Here is a 16720-nt window from a genome sequence, read left to right as displayed (position 1 = left end):
GGTTAATTAAAGGAGAGTCAATGTGGAATGCCTAGACTGGTGACCTAATTCATTATGGCTGCTTATTCTATGTGCTTGCTATCTGCATCTCATGGGCTCTTCAACCTACATACATCTCTCATTTCCTCCTTTCTGCCAGAAAGAGAAGCTATTTAGACTTCCTATCTAGTGTGATGATATCATATTTATTTATAAATGTTCATCCTTGAAATAAAAGGATGGGGATGATGGTGAGTGCTACGCATTTGAATTCCTGGCCCAGGGTTTGTGCTGCAGCCTCAGGAGTTTAGCTGGCCCTTGCTTCCAAGTCCTTCAGATGGTGAGCCACAGGTGCTGGGAGAGCCATCCCTCACTGGCTGCATCCACAAAGCCATCCTGCCTCCTCCAGCTTTTGCACTGGAGCGTTTTCCCCCCAGAGTTGTGATTATGAAATGTCACCGTGGAAACAGTTGGAATATAATATGTGCTTGCTTGCTTTCCCCCACCCTCCCTCCCCTCCCACCAACCTCCTCACTTTCTGAAGTTATGTTTGCTGTGCAAGAAAAACCCTTCTTGTTCCCCTCCTCCCCCCCCAAACCTGCAAAGGGGAGTGTGTGCACCTCACAGTCACCCCCCAAAATCTCCCTATTCATTAACAGCTCCTTGGTCCCTTCCAGCAAGGCAAAACCTACCAAACTCAACTGGCTGTTCCTGCAGCTACCAGGACATCCTGCCTTCCTCTGTCAAACAATAACTTCTGTAAAATGGCATTATAAAGAGGCTGTGAGCCAGTGGGATCCTGGTCTGCTGTTGCTAAAACTGTCACTGCAAGAAAGGCTCTACAGCAAAGCATAATTCCCCATCACACACCTCTGCTGTCCCCTCTGCTCCGCTGTCCTGTCCCCATTAGTGCTGTAATGAGCCTACAACACACACACACACATCTTGGTTTCCTTTATTGTGTCCCACCACCTACAGGCAGGCCTTTAGATGATGAGTGCTTTGTGCTCTGCCTATGCTAATAAAGCACGATTTCCCCCTAATCATGATTTCTTCCACGATTCTCATCAGCATCACAAAAGGTTAGAGCTGTCCACCTGGGAGTGGAAAGGTCAGTGCACTTTGGATCTGACACGTGGTATCTTGTAGCTGCTGAAATATAATCAGCTCACTTCATATTTATTTTGTGTGACTGCAGCACTATAAAAGAGCAGGCGCTGCTCTGGAGAAATCTTCAGACTCTTGTCAGGAATGTGCAAGCAACCCCAAGGGAAAATATGAACTCGAGAGAGTGGTACTGAACAGACCTCTCTCCCTGGCAGAGAATGCTGGTTTGGTTCTCAAAAATCACACTGGGGATTTAGATACCTTTTGGTATTTGTTAGTTTTTATTTAGATGCCCACTGGTATTTGTTAATTTTAATTAATGGGAATTGCACATAACAATACCCCAGGCAGTTTTGATAATTTCAGGCAACAAGGATTTGAGGACTGCAGGGATGGACTCACTTGGAGGGACTTTTTCCCATGGACCAGTCATGAAAAATGGTCCAAAGACACTCTCCACAGTCAGGTGTATGTTTACAACAAGACAGTGGGGGGAAATCCATAATTTTTCTAACTCAGGAGAAGCTTTGAGCTGCCACTGTGATGTTCATGCACACAAGGTGTCCCCAGGAGCTTCACAGGCCATGCTTGAACTGGCAGCCAGGTGACACTGGCAGGGGTGGGAAGGGGACACAAAAAGTGACTCTGGGAAGGAGGCGGGAGCTCCCCTCGCTGCTGGCTTGGCCAGCCCTGAAGGAGGAAGGCAAGGAACATGCCTTCCATGACCAGCTGGAGTTTATGGCCTTGTCACCTCCTACAGGGCCCTTCAGGTGACTGTAAAAGATTCCTGTTTGCACTGACAGTCCTAAGAGTCCTCCGACGCTGATGCTTTTCTGTACAATGCACAACGTCTATTTTCCCCCCTATGGCAGCTGATTTGTCAGCAGCATAAGGTGCTGCTGGAGATAAGGATGCACCCTGTGATCACTGAGCAGGTGTCCCCTGGTCCTCCTGCAAGCCACAGCCTTCCCATGAAGTGTGTTGCAGTCACTGTTGTCCCAGTACTGTGTCACCAGCAGCCCCCAGCACAGAGCAAGGCAGGCTGGGCTGACAGCACTTCACCGTAAGATTAGTTCAAGGTAAAAAAAAATATAAAATGTAGGTCTTTTGAGTGGTCTGTACCTGAATCTGCAATCTGCACACATTCCTTCAGCTGCTTGGCTCCTCTAATGACGATCCAGGAGCAGGGAAAGGAAATCCCTGAGACGGGCTAATGGACACCCCTCCTATCCTGGTCTCCAAATCAGCAATTCAAATTGGCAGCGTCTCTCATCAGAATTGTTAATTCTCCACCGTGTGACAGCCTCCCGTAACTCCCGGGCTCACCAGGTGGAGAAGAATCACACACAGGCTCTCGATTTAAATACTGCTGCTATTTCTGACGGGCTTTCAATTACCTGTGAAAGTCTCCGGATCTCTCGCCCCGCTCACTGATCCCTGTGCTCACTGAGCCTCTGCAGCAGAACACCTTCCACTCATCACCTTTCACAGGGGGAGCAGCACCAGGGCAGCTCCGGGAGAGGAGCAGCTGCCCCAAAATCCAGCTGTGCTCAAAGCCTTGGCAGCAACAGGGGATGGAAACAGAGCCCTGACATCCAAAATGCCAACCTGCTGCCAGCACAGGGGCACCCCAGCATGTGCAGGTGGAGAAAACCCCTCTAGTCCTTCCTCCTGGCTCTCCTGAGCTGTGATGGGAAGAGCCACAGTGCAAAGTTTCCCTGGCAGGGAACAGTGCTCACCCTCTCACCTGCTGCTACAGAGTCCCTGAAAGTTACTCAGCAGGGCAAAGCCATTTCCCCACAAAACATTTTTCATGTGTCCAGTGCCCCTTTTGGAGAAGAATAGCAGGATATCTGTTATTTCAACCCTGATTAGGTTCAGATTTTTTCTTTAGTGATGGATCACTGTCCCCCCTTTCTGGACCATTCTCATCCAGTATCGAAGCAGTGTAGGGAATGAGGGAATCTGGCCCATTCGTACCTGAGCACCAGTTAATTATCAGGCATTCAGACAAGCCTGTAACCTTAGCCAAGGTGAGTTAGGAGTGGGAGGCTCAGCTATGGCACTGCTGCCATCTCCTGATTTAACACTCACACCTAAGCCTGCCCATCAAAGCAGGGCACCCCACTTGCTCCCCTCCACTTCCACCCACAGTTTTCCTACTTCAAGAGGTGAGTCAAGATATGGTATTAGTGTGTATTCACTGGCTAACCTCACTGGTTCAGACTTTAATTTCCAGAAAATATCTTTTGTACGTTGTTTTCCCCTCATTCATTTATGATTCCCCCCTGAGTTTATGAACAGGAACATGTTGCAGAGCACAGGGAATCCTGGGTTTGGTACAGATGTCTGCATCCAAACAACTTGACAGTCCACACTAAAAGGAGGGAAAGCACTTCAGACAGTCATTTGCACAAGGCCATTTACCAGCTTAGTGTGAAAAGGCACAGATCTGCTTTTCTCCAACCTGCAGTGCTGTCTTTTGCTCACAAGGGTTCTTTAAAACCACTTCAGGATGCCATAAACAAACAAAAAGTGTAATATCTTATGAGTCTCCATTTGCACTCTGAGTGGGGGTAAAGTGCTGCAAGACCTAAGACATGGCATTTTATATAGTTGGTAAAAGAATAAAGATGCCTTTGACAGCAAATTACACCTTTCACTGAAAAATCCTCTCAGAAAATTGGTGTTTTCTGCCTGTCTGCGTTTCACAGAAATTAATTTTTTTCCCTAGTGTTTCCTTTTCTATAAGAAAGGTTTGGAAATCTGAAAAACCCTCTGGGTAAAAAAATCTTTAAAAAAGAAGGGTGGGGAGTGGTTCAGACAAAAATATTTCATTTGCCATTTTTGAGTGAGAAGCCAACAGCTTCTACAGCACGTCTACCACATGATCTTGCAGGCAGATTTGAGGTTCTCCATGAGATGCACAAACAGAACTGACATTATGGAGATCAGCACCAGTGTTTTCTCCTTCATGAGGCTTTGCTTCATGCAATGTTGTGGATTACAGCTTAAAATGAAGTCTGTGCTGTAAAAAAGAAAAGCTCTCGGTCCCAAAATCCATAGGAACAAGGCTTTTAATCAAACCACAGAGGGAAAGAGTGGTTTAGGCAGAAATGTGCAAGGGTAGATACACTTAGGGAGTGGGCATTACCCTGTAGGCATTTATAAGAGTGGTAGGAGTGTGATCACACCATTCCCATCCCTCCTCCCGTGCCTGAAATCCATCCCAAGGAATTCCCACTCCGCTGGGTGGCCAGGCTGCTCCCCACCATCCCCACCACACACAGAGCACAGCAGCCTTCATGGGGTGCAAGAAGCAGCATCCAAGTAGTCCTGTAACCATGACAACGTTCAGGATCAAAAATACACACATTTCAACTCCTTGTAGTAAAAAGGAAATATCAATAAAGGATGGAAGCCACTTTCTGCACATTTCTGTGCTCCTCACAAGAAAGTCTTTGGGAATATCCTGGCTCTTTGGTATATGAAAATAAGGTAGGCAGAGTCCACATCCAGAACTGACTGCTTCAGGGTTGGTTACTCCTTTACTCTTTTTTTTTTCTAGTTTAAATAAGGTATCTGAATTTCTTTAGCTCCTTCTCATTTTAACATTCATCTTAAAGCCTCAGATAGAAAAAGAAAAGTGGGAAAAACAACCTTTCTTTGCACCCCCTGCTTCCTGCTAAAGTGAAACACTCTGTGTGAGGAGTGACAGTCATTTTCCTGAGCACACAATGCCTGTGATTTGAATGTCAGCCCTGCAAGCATGATTCCATGTGGGGATTCACTTTTTTACATTCCCCAGCTGCAAAAGAAGTTGTGCAGTTCCATGGGTTTGCCATGCTGATGCTAATAAACCCCTCCAAGTCGCCATGGCAACGAGGCTAATTAGAAATGGGCTAATGTTGGGGTTGATCCATTCAAATTTCCCTAGTCTGGGCTGCAATGAGATGGTTAAAGGGTTAAAGGACTTGGAACTTCCAGCTTTAGGGAAAATATGAAAGAGAAGGATCAGCTGCTGCTCCTTGCAGAATAGGACCTGAATCTTTGAGTTTTTACACCAAATGTGCTTGTGTGGAGTCAGGCTGGTTTGGAGAATTGTACAAGAGTGCCAGAGGAGACCTCTCCAGCCTGGGAGCTGATTCCAGCTCAGTTACCTGAGCACAGAGCACAGCCAAGAGCTCTGGGATACCCAGCATCAGCTTCATTCTCCAAATCACTCTGCAATAAAAAGAAATTAATCCTTTTTCTCCTGCTATCCATCCTCATAACAGTGGGAAGGATCCTCACTGAGCAACTCCACAGGGAAAATACTTGTGAGAGGGGAAAAAAAGCACAGGACTTCCCTGAAATGCCTGTCAGCCTGGGAGGGGCTTTCAAAGAGCTTTGTGAGAGGGTCTGGTGAGTGCTCCTGCTCTGCCTTTAACAACAACAAGAGCATCACATCACACTCAAGGAGATGGCAGAGTTCTCAGGGCCTCTCATCATCACTGCTGGCTCTGCATTAGTCAGGATCAGGAGAGCAGACAAGGGTGAAATGGGGGGAGAGCAGAGAGCTAATCACTCCAAAGATGCCTTTAATGAACTCATCCTGGGCAAGGCCGACACAAAGTGAAAAGATTGGGAAAAGATGTTTGGCCAGGCAATATGTTCTGCAGGTCTCAGCAGATCTGACCCCTCAGCTGGGCTTTGCCAGCACCAGCTTTGTGCCCCCAGCTTTGTGCAGGACCATGGCACCACCACGGGCAGGACCTGGTGCTCACATTGCCAAGTTAAGAATGAAGAATTTTTATCAGCATTGCATAATGATGCTGCAAAAGATAAATTCAGAACCGGTGGTGGCTGGAGCTAAATAAATAGAGACTTTGCACCTATTACTCCTATTCTTGTCAGGCTTTTAGGCAAGATTCAAATTGTAGTACTGCCAGTTCTGCACTGCTCTTTTGAAAAACTACAGAATGTGCTGAGGTCTGATTTCCCTTTAAAGCATATTTTAGAGAAGGAAAACAGTGAAATTACAGCTCATGTTTCCTATAAAGGTACTGAAACTTTAGGTAAGAGAAAGAAAATGCATAGTTTTTAAGTGTTTCTTTTGAAAGGCAGAGATTGCTGCTTTATAACAAAATCTTTTTTCACAAGCAGAGCTATTATTGCTATAAATGCCAGCAGAATTTCAGAGGGGTAGTAAGAAATGCATCAAAATATAATTTAAGTCCCGTTCTACCTCCCAACAGGGTCCATGCCAGGTTTGCACCTGATGGGAGAAGCAGCAAGTTGTTCTCCAGGGATGTGCAGACATATTCCCTTCGCACAGAGGTGCTGTGTCTGAACTGGTTCTTCTACATTGTGCTCAATAAATTCATCTTTTCTGACCAAAGAGAGGAACAATCATGAGAGAGTTCCAGCATGTTAAAACTGGAATGAAGAGAGATGGCTATTCCATAGTTTAGGCAGAAATTAACAAACTCATGTCCACACTAAAACTGGAAGTAAAATTTGCAGTGCAGCCTCTGAAAGGGGCTCAGGCTTGAGAGGACAGATGATCACAGGCAGCCAAGGAAACACATCTGAAGGTGCCACCAGCCCTCAGCCAGATCGTGCTCATCACCTTAATCTGTTGCAATGTGGAATAAAATGGATTCACTCAAACCACTGCTGAAGGAGGGCTGGAAGTGAGCAGGCAGTCGTTTTTTATAGCTGAGCTGGAGGCACTGCAGCTTCTTGAAGTGCTGCGACCTCAGTGCTTGGCAGCATCCACTGAGAGCTGGAACTTCACTTTCTGTTATGCTCCATAGCACCTCAGTCAGGTCACTTTTCTTCCTTCCTTTCCCACTCTTTTCATCATTTTATAATGAGATTGGAGCAGTAGCCATCCCCTGCAAAGTGCTCTACAAACCCTAGCAACCTGGGGTCTCTAGGTGCTACTGTAATACAAATAATAAATAAAAATCTCAGTTTCTTGGTGACACAGAAGCTTGAAGCAGTGAGTTCAACCTAATCTTCCCCATTACAAAAAGGTTTTGTTTGAAGTATGGCTCTGTCCTCTTCCTCCAGCAGTTTTCCAGTGCACTCCCAGGGAGAGGGAGAAGCCAGTCAGGCAAGACTTCTCCCAGCCATGAGTGAGCAGCAAGAAGCGCTGCTGCAGCTGGCAAACATCAAGAAAAATGACTGAAAATCCAATGTCCCAAGCCATGCCTGATACTGAATTTCCTTTAGGGCTTATTGCTCTAGCCAGGCCTGCTGTGACTGGATCTTTGGGATGTTAGATTCTCATTGTGATGCCTTTTCATGGTCTTAAAAAATTGAGAGCCAGACACAGTTAAGGGATAAGGTTCTTTTACCTCAGTATTTTGATAATAATCCTTGTGATGCACCACTTTGCCAAGGTGGGATGCCCTGCAATGCACACACACACACAACTGATCACATATACAATCTATAGACCTTAGCACATCTAACAATGGATGCCCCAAAGGCCTGGATGAATAGTTTGATATTCCCTCATCCATGGAATATTCCCCCCTGGATGGGCCAAATCTCCAGTTTACAGGATATTTTCTAGAAAGTTTGGTTTTCCAAGATACTGTAGGGTTTTCTGGCCTCCTACTATGAGGCCTTTAAGGTGTTTGATCTCCTGCCCTAACAAAATACTAGAGCTATTCTAAGTGATCAGACTTCAGGAATTACAAGTATTCGTGCTAAGAATACTGAGGATAGATAAAAGTTATATAAAAGGTATATAAAAGAAAAGGCAAAAAATCATCTTGGTATCAATTGAGATGAGACAGCATCTGTAAAAATTGTGAACCTTAAAGTTGCAGCTCAGGTCTAATGAAAACCTTTGCCCTCTTCAATCTTCCTACACACTTGCTGAAGCTGTGCAGGTCATTGTGGAGTAGGATTTGTGCTGGACCTTTGAACTGCTGTCTCTTGCCATGGTGAACCCCAGAGAGAGGCCAGTGAGTGTGGGTGAACACTGAACACAGGAGCAGAGCAGCAAACCTGAGATCTGCTTCCTGAATAGGAAATTCCTGAGCTCAAGCACTGCCTTGTCTTCTGGTTCCATCTCCCCAGTTTGTATCCAGGCAGGAGGAGAGGCTTCTGTTCCACTTTGGGCAGACCACTGAGGTGGCTAAATCAGGGAATCAGTCCCTTTCCACTGCCTGGAAAAAGCAAAGGGCAAATCCAAGCTGTGGTCCAGCTGCCCCAGCTGAAGTGTGATGCACAGTCAGGAAATGTGAATGTGTCTTTCTCTGCAGAAGAGAAAATCACAGGCAGACCCAACCCCTTGAGAATTTCTGCAGGCAGGGCTTTGGCTGCAAGCAGCAGCCCTGGCAGCTCCTTTCTGCATCCAAGAGGAACAGGAGGGTAATAAAAAATTCTCCTCCTTGTGCCCCTGAAGCATCCAAGGGTGGTGAGGAATGCAGAGCAGCTTGGACAACCTCAAGCACACTCCTGCCCTGCTGGGACAAACACAGGTCACAGAAGGGACAACTTGCTGCCACCAAGTGCTGTTTTGAGTCAGGGGGCACTTCCCTGGTAAGATAACCCCTGGATACCATCTTTGTGCAGAATAAAAAATGAAAAAAAAGATGAATTTAAAACATAAAAAGTTACTTTACTGTTAACAGTCTTATTTTCAGGCTTAGTGGAAACTCCATCTCTGTAGCTATCTATGACTCAAGGGTTAAGAAAAATTTATCATAATCACATTACATAATGTGATTTAAAATAGCCCTTCATTTTCTGCTCCTCTCAACAGGTTACTTTGTTTCCTTTCTGGCAGGTACAGTTTGCATGTGAAATGGAAAGCAGAATTTCTTAAAATGAAAAATCATAATGGAAAGAGTTGCCAACCCTGAGGCACAGCACTGTCCCCACTCGGGAGCTGTGTGCCCCTGCCAGGCTGTGCTCCCCCAGGGCCTCCTGCAGCTGGTGCCACCTGAGGGTGTTAATGAGAGGTTAATGTTCCCTGCCCAGACAGAGAGCGAGCATTGAGGACCTAATTTAGAAACAGCAGTGTCTGCTTGTTCCTGCACTGTGCCTCCTCACCTTTGAGGGGCTCAGAAGAGGCTCAGGTGTTGTGGAACAAAGGGCTGATACTGGGCACAAGCAGCAGAACCTAAAGAACTGGAGGATCTGACCTGCTACAGGAAACCTGACCTTTCTACAGGAAACCACAAGGAAACATCCCCAAGCTGTGACTTCACCTCCCCTCGACTCCAGGACATGGCTTTTCTCTTTCTGAGTGAGATGGGAGGTCCTGGGGGCAGTTTTGTTGCCTTCCACAGCACCTCAGAGCCTTGGATGCTGTGCCCTGCAGAGCAAACCACATCCCAGGCACCAGCAAGGAGCACATTTTCACCCAGCAACTCCTGCACAACACCACAATGCCTGGCACCAGAACTGATCTTTGGAAAGGCACCCAGTATTTACCCAGAGATTACTGGTGGTGCAGACTGATTTGCTGTATGTCTGTGCTTGCACCAGGCATATGGATATCAATATTCAGCCACATGAGCTTCGGGAGCCAGCTCTGGCAGGGGAGACAAGAATTAAATGACAGGCTCTTCCACCTCAGCCCAACTGCAAGGGACATGGGAATACTGGCACACAGAAGCTTGTTTTCAGAAAGCCAGAGCACAAATGACTGAAAAAGACTTTGACACACTGCTTTCCTAATGCTTTTGGTCGGGCATGTTTTAAAAACTTGGCTCAGGGCTCCAGGCTCTCTTTCTCTCTCTGTCTGCCACTGGAATCAACAATTATAATCTCTCATGAGTCTGTTGCTATTAAAGATTAAAAAGGTTGATTTTGAAATCTATGGATTTCTTAAGGGAGCTGAGAGCAGAGGCTGTGCTAGAGTTCCAGGTCGTTGCTGCCTGGGCTCTGTGCTGCCTTGAGTGGTTTCCTGCCCTGTCCTGTGCAGAGTGAGACACAGGGACAGAAACCTCTCACAGCCTGGCCATCCCTGCTGAGCTGCACTTGGTCCTGCCCTTTCCTGTGCTCTTGACGCAAAGCCAACCTCATCAGGTGTTTTTGTAGGATGCAGATTCCTCTGCCAGGGCTCCTTGCCTGCCATCAGCTATCATGTTAACTGGGGCACTGGGTCAAAACTCACTAACTTGGTCCATGTGGAATAGAAGCTTCTTGGCCTGTCATCTCATTCTCTCCCTCTTACTGCTGTGTTTGCCTTTGGGAACTCCACTCTGAGGCTCAGAAGTGTATTAAGACAAGCTATAACTGCTGGATATAATGTTGTCTTTGACTAATAAATTAATTATTTGTGTATTTTTAGGGAGTGTGATGGCATAACTTAGCCTGGGATCGTAATCTTTTATAATCTCCTGTTAAACAAACAAAGACAGACAACAAAGGCTTTTTCAACCCCGAAATTCCCTCTTTGCCTAAGAATATGTCCCATCATCCAGAATTTATTTTGCACTCCTTGCAGCCTAATGGGTCCATTTGGTATAATGCTGCATTAGCTAACAATCATTTATGCCAACTTGCTACCCATTAGGTTCCAAGAAAATCTTGCAGCTGGTACAAATATCACCCTGAAACATTAATTCCCATCTCAGCATCTTGGTTTTTTTCCCCCTCTTCATGCTATGGATGGGCAATGCTGCAAGTGGATGATCCAGAGGTTTCTGGAAGGGAGGTTCCTGTCAAGTCCCTGAAGTGCATCCCTTGCCCTGGATGGGAACTTCAGAGCTCCTTCAGAGGGGAGGGGACATGGTACCATCTGAAACCTTCTGGGCTGAGAGTTGCTACTACAACTTTGCACCTACTCAGGTCCAGAAAACATTTTCAGGACATGAAATTAAAATAGACTTCCTTTTCTAATTCATTTTTGCTTCCACTCCCAATATTGTACATATTCTTTTCAGCCCTTCTAATACAGCCCCATCTGTAGCAATAATGAATACAAGCAGTGTTTCATGACTTTTAACACTTGCTGAGTCCAAGCACATTTGTGACACTGGTTTAAACCTAGAGCACTATAACAAATGAAGCACTCTTAATCCACAGGCCTTAAAAGAAAAAAGACCATCAAAAATAGGAAAATTCAGATTTTGCGAATGGAAAATATGAAGTAACGGAAGGTGGGCTTCTATGACTATGCCAATTTTAAGAGTACAATGCTAAAGAGATTTTAAAAAACCCTTAACTCTTCCAAGAGACTTATGAATACTTGGAAATGTAGTTTACACTGCCTTTTAATATATTTTTTTTCTCATAAGCTCTGAAGGAATAACCTAAAAATACCCCAAAGCCTTTTTATGTACTTTTTCTATAAGTTACCTATGGTTACATGAAAAAATTATTTGTGACTTAAGAATGGAGTCACTGTCACAAGAAAGGACTGCATTAGACATCATCTTCAAACTGAGGTCTGAAAGACCTGGCTGAAACAGAGAGGACAAAGAAAGGAAGAGAAAAGCTTTCAAACCAGATGTTTGCCTTGAAATCTCATGTTGATCTTCAAATTATCCCACCTTCATTCAGGAAGCTGCAGAGGGTTGGAGTGCTCTTTGCTGAAGCTGAAAACCTTGTGAGGACTTGCGTGGTGCTGACGAGTTTTTTGAGGAGTGAAGCAGCCTCATCTTTTGTGTTTCAGCTCTAAGGGGGAGTCTGGGCACTCTGCAGCATTTCTGGTGTGCTCAGCACCAGGTAGGAACCAGCCACACACCCAGCCTGGCACTGGGAGCTGCAGCTCCTGGTCCCTGTCTGGCAGCCAGGTCTGCTCTGGAGGCTGCACATCAGGACACCCACCAGTCAAACAACTGCATTGATCCAGCCCCAGTGATTTTACAGGGATTCTCCAAGGAAAAAAGCAGCTTTTTCTATGACCCAGGTGATGTGAGTCAGTGGCATCCCAAAAACACGATCAGTTTACCACTTGTTTGTCAAAAGGAAAGTAATTTTATTATTTTTTTGAACCATCAACAGAATAGTCTTTATTTTTAAGGCCACAGTTTTGTATGGCTTGCTGCTGGGAAGTAGGAAGGCTTGAATTTCTAGATTAGAGACAGTAGCACTGCATGTACCAGTGCTTTGCAATAATGCTTCATGAGAATTCCCTTGGACTTCATATTGTTGATTAAATAGTAATTGATTAAAAAGCATATTAGATGAGGAATTATGAGCAAATAAAGAGAAATGTAATTTATGAAAAATTGTTACACAGCTGCTCACATGTCACAACTATTTTGCAACGATCAGTTATTTTAAGATGTAATATCTGAATACAGCTCCAGAACTGTTAATTTCAGAGTGCTGTGTTTTAAACCATGGAAAACTTGTTATTATAAGCATGAATCCTTTGCACTGTGTTGCAGGATTTTGCTGTTTGTTGTTCACCACTGGTGAGGGAATAGGCTGCTGTAGAGGTTGATTAGGAACTGTGGATCCTGTCTCTCATGTCTCCCATGTTATGACTCACAAAAATTTTCAAACAAAGCCCATTGCAGTGGGAAGGCTGCTGACTGCAGCTGCTCTTGTCAGGTCCTGGATAGAAATCATTAAAAATCCCACCCTTCTCTTGCTACTCAGGCTCTCAGGTCCCTTTAATCCATTTTGGCCTCCTGTACAGACAGAGAGGGAGAGAGCTGAACGAGCAGAGAAAGACAAACCTCTTCCACAACAATATTTGGCTACAAGAGAGTTAAGAGGGCAAATTGGGCTGGTTCTGCTGGAAAGCAGCAGCAAAAAGCCAACTGTGCCCTGTTGGGTAGAGCCAAGGTCAGAACTGACACAGTGAGGCTGAGGTCTGTCACACAGGGGAAACCAAAGAGTAGAAATTTCCCTGACATGGGAGGAAACAGGGGACAAAAATAGACAAATCAAGGACATTGCATGGAAAGTATGAGATTTAAGTGAAGACAACACAAAGTGTGAATAGAAATTGTCTCATGATGAGTAAGAAAAGTTGAAGGTGGAGACAAGGCCTTGAACTTGACTTAAGGTCAAGTAAATGTCTCTGAGAGCAGCAGATGAGAACCTCTTGTGCCAGAAGAGTGATACAACTGCTTTATAAAATCACAGGCCTTGGAGCTTGGGCATCCAAGAAGCCTATCAAGGGAATTTGCTTCCATATATTGTCTATACAGAAACAGAGGATAAAACCAGGTTTTGCCACCGACAGGCCTGTTAAAGTAATCTCAGCAACATTCCAGGCTCCAAAACAAACTCCAAAGGAAATTGTTTTTATAGTCACAGGCTTCATTGGAAAATGGGTTGATAGGCAACGTGGATTTACCAAGGATATCTCACACCAACCTAAGCTGACACACTTCACCATTTCCCCAATACCAGTTTCAGGCCTGGAGAGAACAAAAAGGCTGATGTACACCTTCTCTGCACTTTGAGAAGTTAAAATGAATCAGACATTCACAGGGTTTAAGATTTGCCTTTTAATCCTTCCAGAATGCAAAGCTCCCTGCTGTACTGCAGAAACCTCTCAAGTACTGATTTTCACTGCACATGTGTCTATTTCTATAATAGATAGCCCTGAAAATATGGGGAGGGGAGAAGGTGCTCTGCCACTGGGCAATGTGTTCTGGATCCATGCATTTGAAATTTACTCTCTTATCAGACTTCCTTCTTGAACAGGTCAATGCTTTCTTTATCAGGGATTTATTTGGACAGGCCTTTGATACATTTCTCAGACTTTTCCAACCAGTAAACCAAAAACCTTTATTTTTAATGGGTTAGCCCCTTCCACTGTCCTGCTCTTCTGGGAGTATTTTTGGGCTTACTGTTTTTCCTGGTGTTTTCCTTGGTTTGGGTTTAAATGGTGGTATGTAGGCATATATACAAGGCAGCTGGGCTGGACCTTGTGTCCACCCCTCAGGAGTCCTTTGCAGCCTGGCTGAGAAATGTCCCTCTCCCTCTGCAGGGGCAACCAGATGGGCACATCCTCACCAAGACCTGTGATTTCCCAGCAGTGGCTCTTTGATTTGCCTTGTGTTTATGAAAGGCCTTTCCCCACACTAAACTTCATTTTAACAACCTTGTAGCAGTAAAATTTCAGGGGAAATTGGTGGGAATTGCAATAATCTGATTCCAGCAGCAGGTCAGCACGTACACAGGAACTCACAGGCCCTGCCCCACTGCAGCTTCTTTGTGCTCAGAGAATTTTGGACCAAATAGTTGCATGAACAAGTGCAGCAAATGCTCATCTCAGGGCCTGACACTGAGCAGGGCAGTGTTTACAAGCAATAGATGGCAAAACGGCATCAGCTTTTTCTAGCCAACATCTATTAAAGACAACTTCTGCACTTATTGCACATGTTGGGATGGCTCCACTGAGCATCACACAAGGAATCTCGTCTCAAAATTGGCTTGTCTTTGGTTGATGACAATGAGTGCTGAGTGCTGCTGGAAATTATTTCTCAGGTACTATCAGAGGGTGTTCATGAAATTGGTGCCAGCCACAGTGACCACAACAATGGCAAACCCAAGATAAATTCAAATTTGGTCTCTAATCCAAATGGACCTTCCTGTGTGGTTACTGCATTTCCCTGATCTCTTAGTAAAACCCTACTTTGCCTTCTAAGCTGAGAAGTGAAATTTTACCATATCTGGGCTTTACCATATCCCAGAGCTTCTAGAGGAAGATTAAATGCTGAATACCATCAGTCTGAGCTTAGCCCACAGCTATTTGCATGATCACATAGAAGTCATGGTGTAAATTCCTGCAGAGGAACTATAATGTGCAGCTCTAGATTTGGGCTATCACAGGGGGCTCTGATCTGAAATCCCAGCTTATACTCTAATCTATTATTGCACTGTTCATGGATATACATTCACATTATCTTTCATCTAAAACAGGCCAAGATTTTCTACAAAATAATGTGTGCATTAGAGAAATATGATCACTTAAAGTATAGCTAATAGTCACCAGTTTTTCACACAGCAGCCTTTTAATGATGCTGAGTAGCTTTACATGGGGCTGATGGACACAAGTTGCCACTTTACTTTCAAACACATAATGGATTGTCTCATTGAAGGGCTATATAACCTAACATCTCATTTTTAAAATGGGCTATAGAAGCCCTTCCAATGTTCTCAACTGAAGAGTAGAAAATTAGAGGAGTGAAGAACAGAAATGGAGCGGGAAAGGGTTGGGAAAACAAACATCAGCTTAGAATTTGCTATTGGCTTGTCTGTCCATGACTGGCACAGTGTGGATGTGGGAGCACAGAACCCTGGCAGAGATGTGTGCTTTGCTATTTTCCTTTCCATTTTTAACCCCACGAAAACAGACTGGCCAGGAAACAAAGAGCCCTGTGAGAAGTTCTCCAGCCTAAGATCACCAACCAGGAGGGCAAGAAGTCCCCAGGCTTCCAGGCAGGAAGGGGAGCCCACAGGATCAACTCTGGGTGATGCAAAGCCCAGCACAATTCTGTTATTGGCTCACAGGATCCCTGGTCCAGCTTCTTCCCATCAATAACCATTTCTAGAACTTGAGGTACCTGCCACCACTCTCTTCAGGGATGGGAAACTGGGGGTTTTCAGAGATGAATGCTGAGGGTTTGTTGAAATGCAACTGCACAAAACCTTGAGTGTGATCCATCCTGGCAACTTCCTCCTCGTCTTTGGAACAAGGTAAAAAAAGCAGGAAGGGAGATGGGAATCACAGGAAAGGAAATGTCAAAGAAATCACAGCTTGAAAAATAATCCTTTTTTTTTTTTCCTAGGTTTGAATTTAAAAAGAAAACATCATCTCAAAATTATTATGATTTGGGGATTATTTTAATAATTTAAGAAAGAAATTGATGGGAAAGGAAAGGTAATTGAATGCCTATTCTTTTTCAACAGTTACTTTACAAAACATCTCAGCTACAGTCACTCACAGTTGGCTCTCATAGATTAAAAAACCCAATGTGAAAGGTGAAACAAATTGTAGCAATAATGCAGGCCCAGAAGGAATTTCAGAAAGAAAAAAAAAAGAAGGAAAGTGACACTTGAGAGCTTGTGAAAGCAAAAGCTCACCCTAAATCCATGCAAGAGCCTGAACTGAAATTGCAGACATTATCCCATTTTGATTAAATTTTGTTGAGTTCAGATCCTATTTGTCACTAGTCAAATGAATCATGTTTGATAGAGGCCCACTAGGCTCAGAGAGGAATCTTACAACCAGCAGCAAACACTGCCAGCTCCTCAGGCATTTCAAGAAATCTTTGTGCAAAACTTTGATCTCTGCAGCCTGTAAGGAAAATTGAAATTCTTGAGGTCAAGGTGCCAGCCTGAGATAGATGGTATAACTAATATTCCAGATAATTCATTAAAAAAAAAAAAAAAAAAAAAGAAATTGAAAAGTAATCATTGCAGTACTTTCTAGATTCTTTGCTACTTGGAAAAAATTAGAACCAATTAGCTACACAGACATTTTCTGGCTAACCACCCTGATCTCCTGAGGCCACTCCAGCGCAGTCAGAAAGGCTGTGTATCTTCTCTGAGGATAAAATCATATTTTTCTCTGTTCCTTTGCATCAGAGCTGCAGAGCAATGCCACACGTTTGATGCTTTGTTCCCTGTTTATGGAGCTACATCCCTGCCTGTGCATTTGATCTGATTTGATCTGATTCTATTCAGGGCATAGAAAAGGTCCCCAGCTCTT

Source organism: Zosterops lateralis (assembly GCF_965231275.1).
Source record: "Zosterops lateralis genome assembly, chromosome: 14".
Taxonomy (NCBI): Eukaryota; Metazoa; Chordata; class Aves; order Passeriformes; family Zosteropidae; genus Zosterops; species Zosterops lateralis.
The sequence above is the reverse complement of the archived record's forward strand: the minus strand, read 5'-3'. Positions refer to the sequence as shown.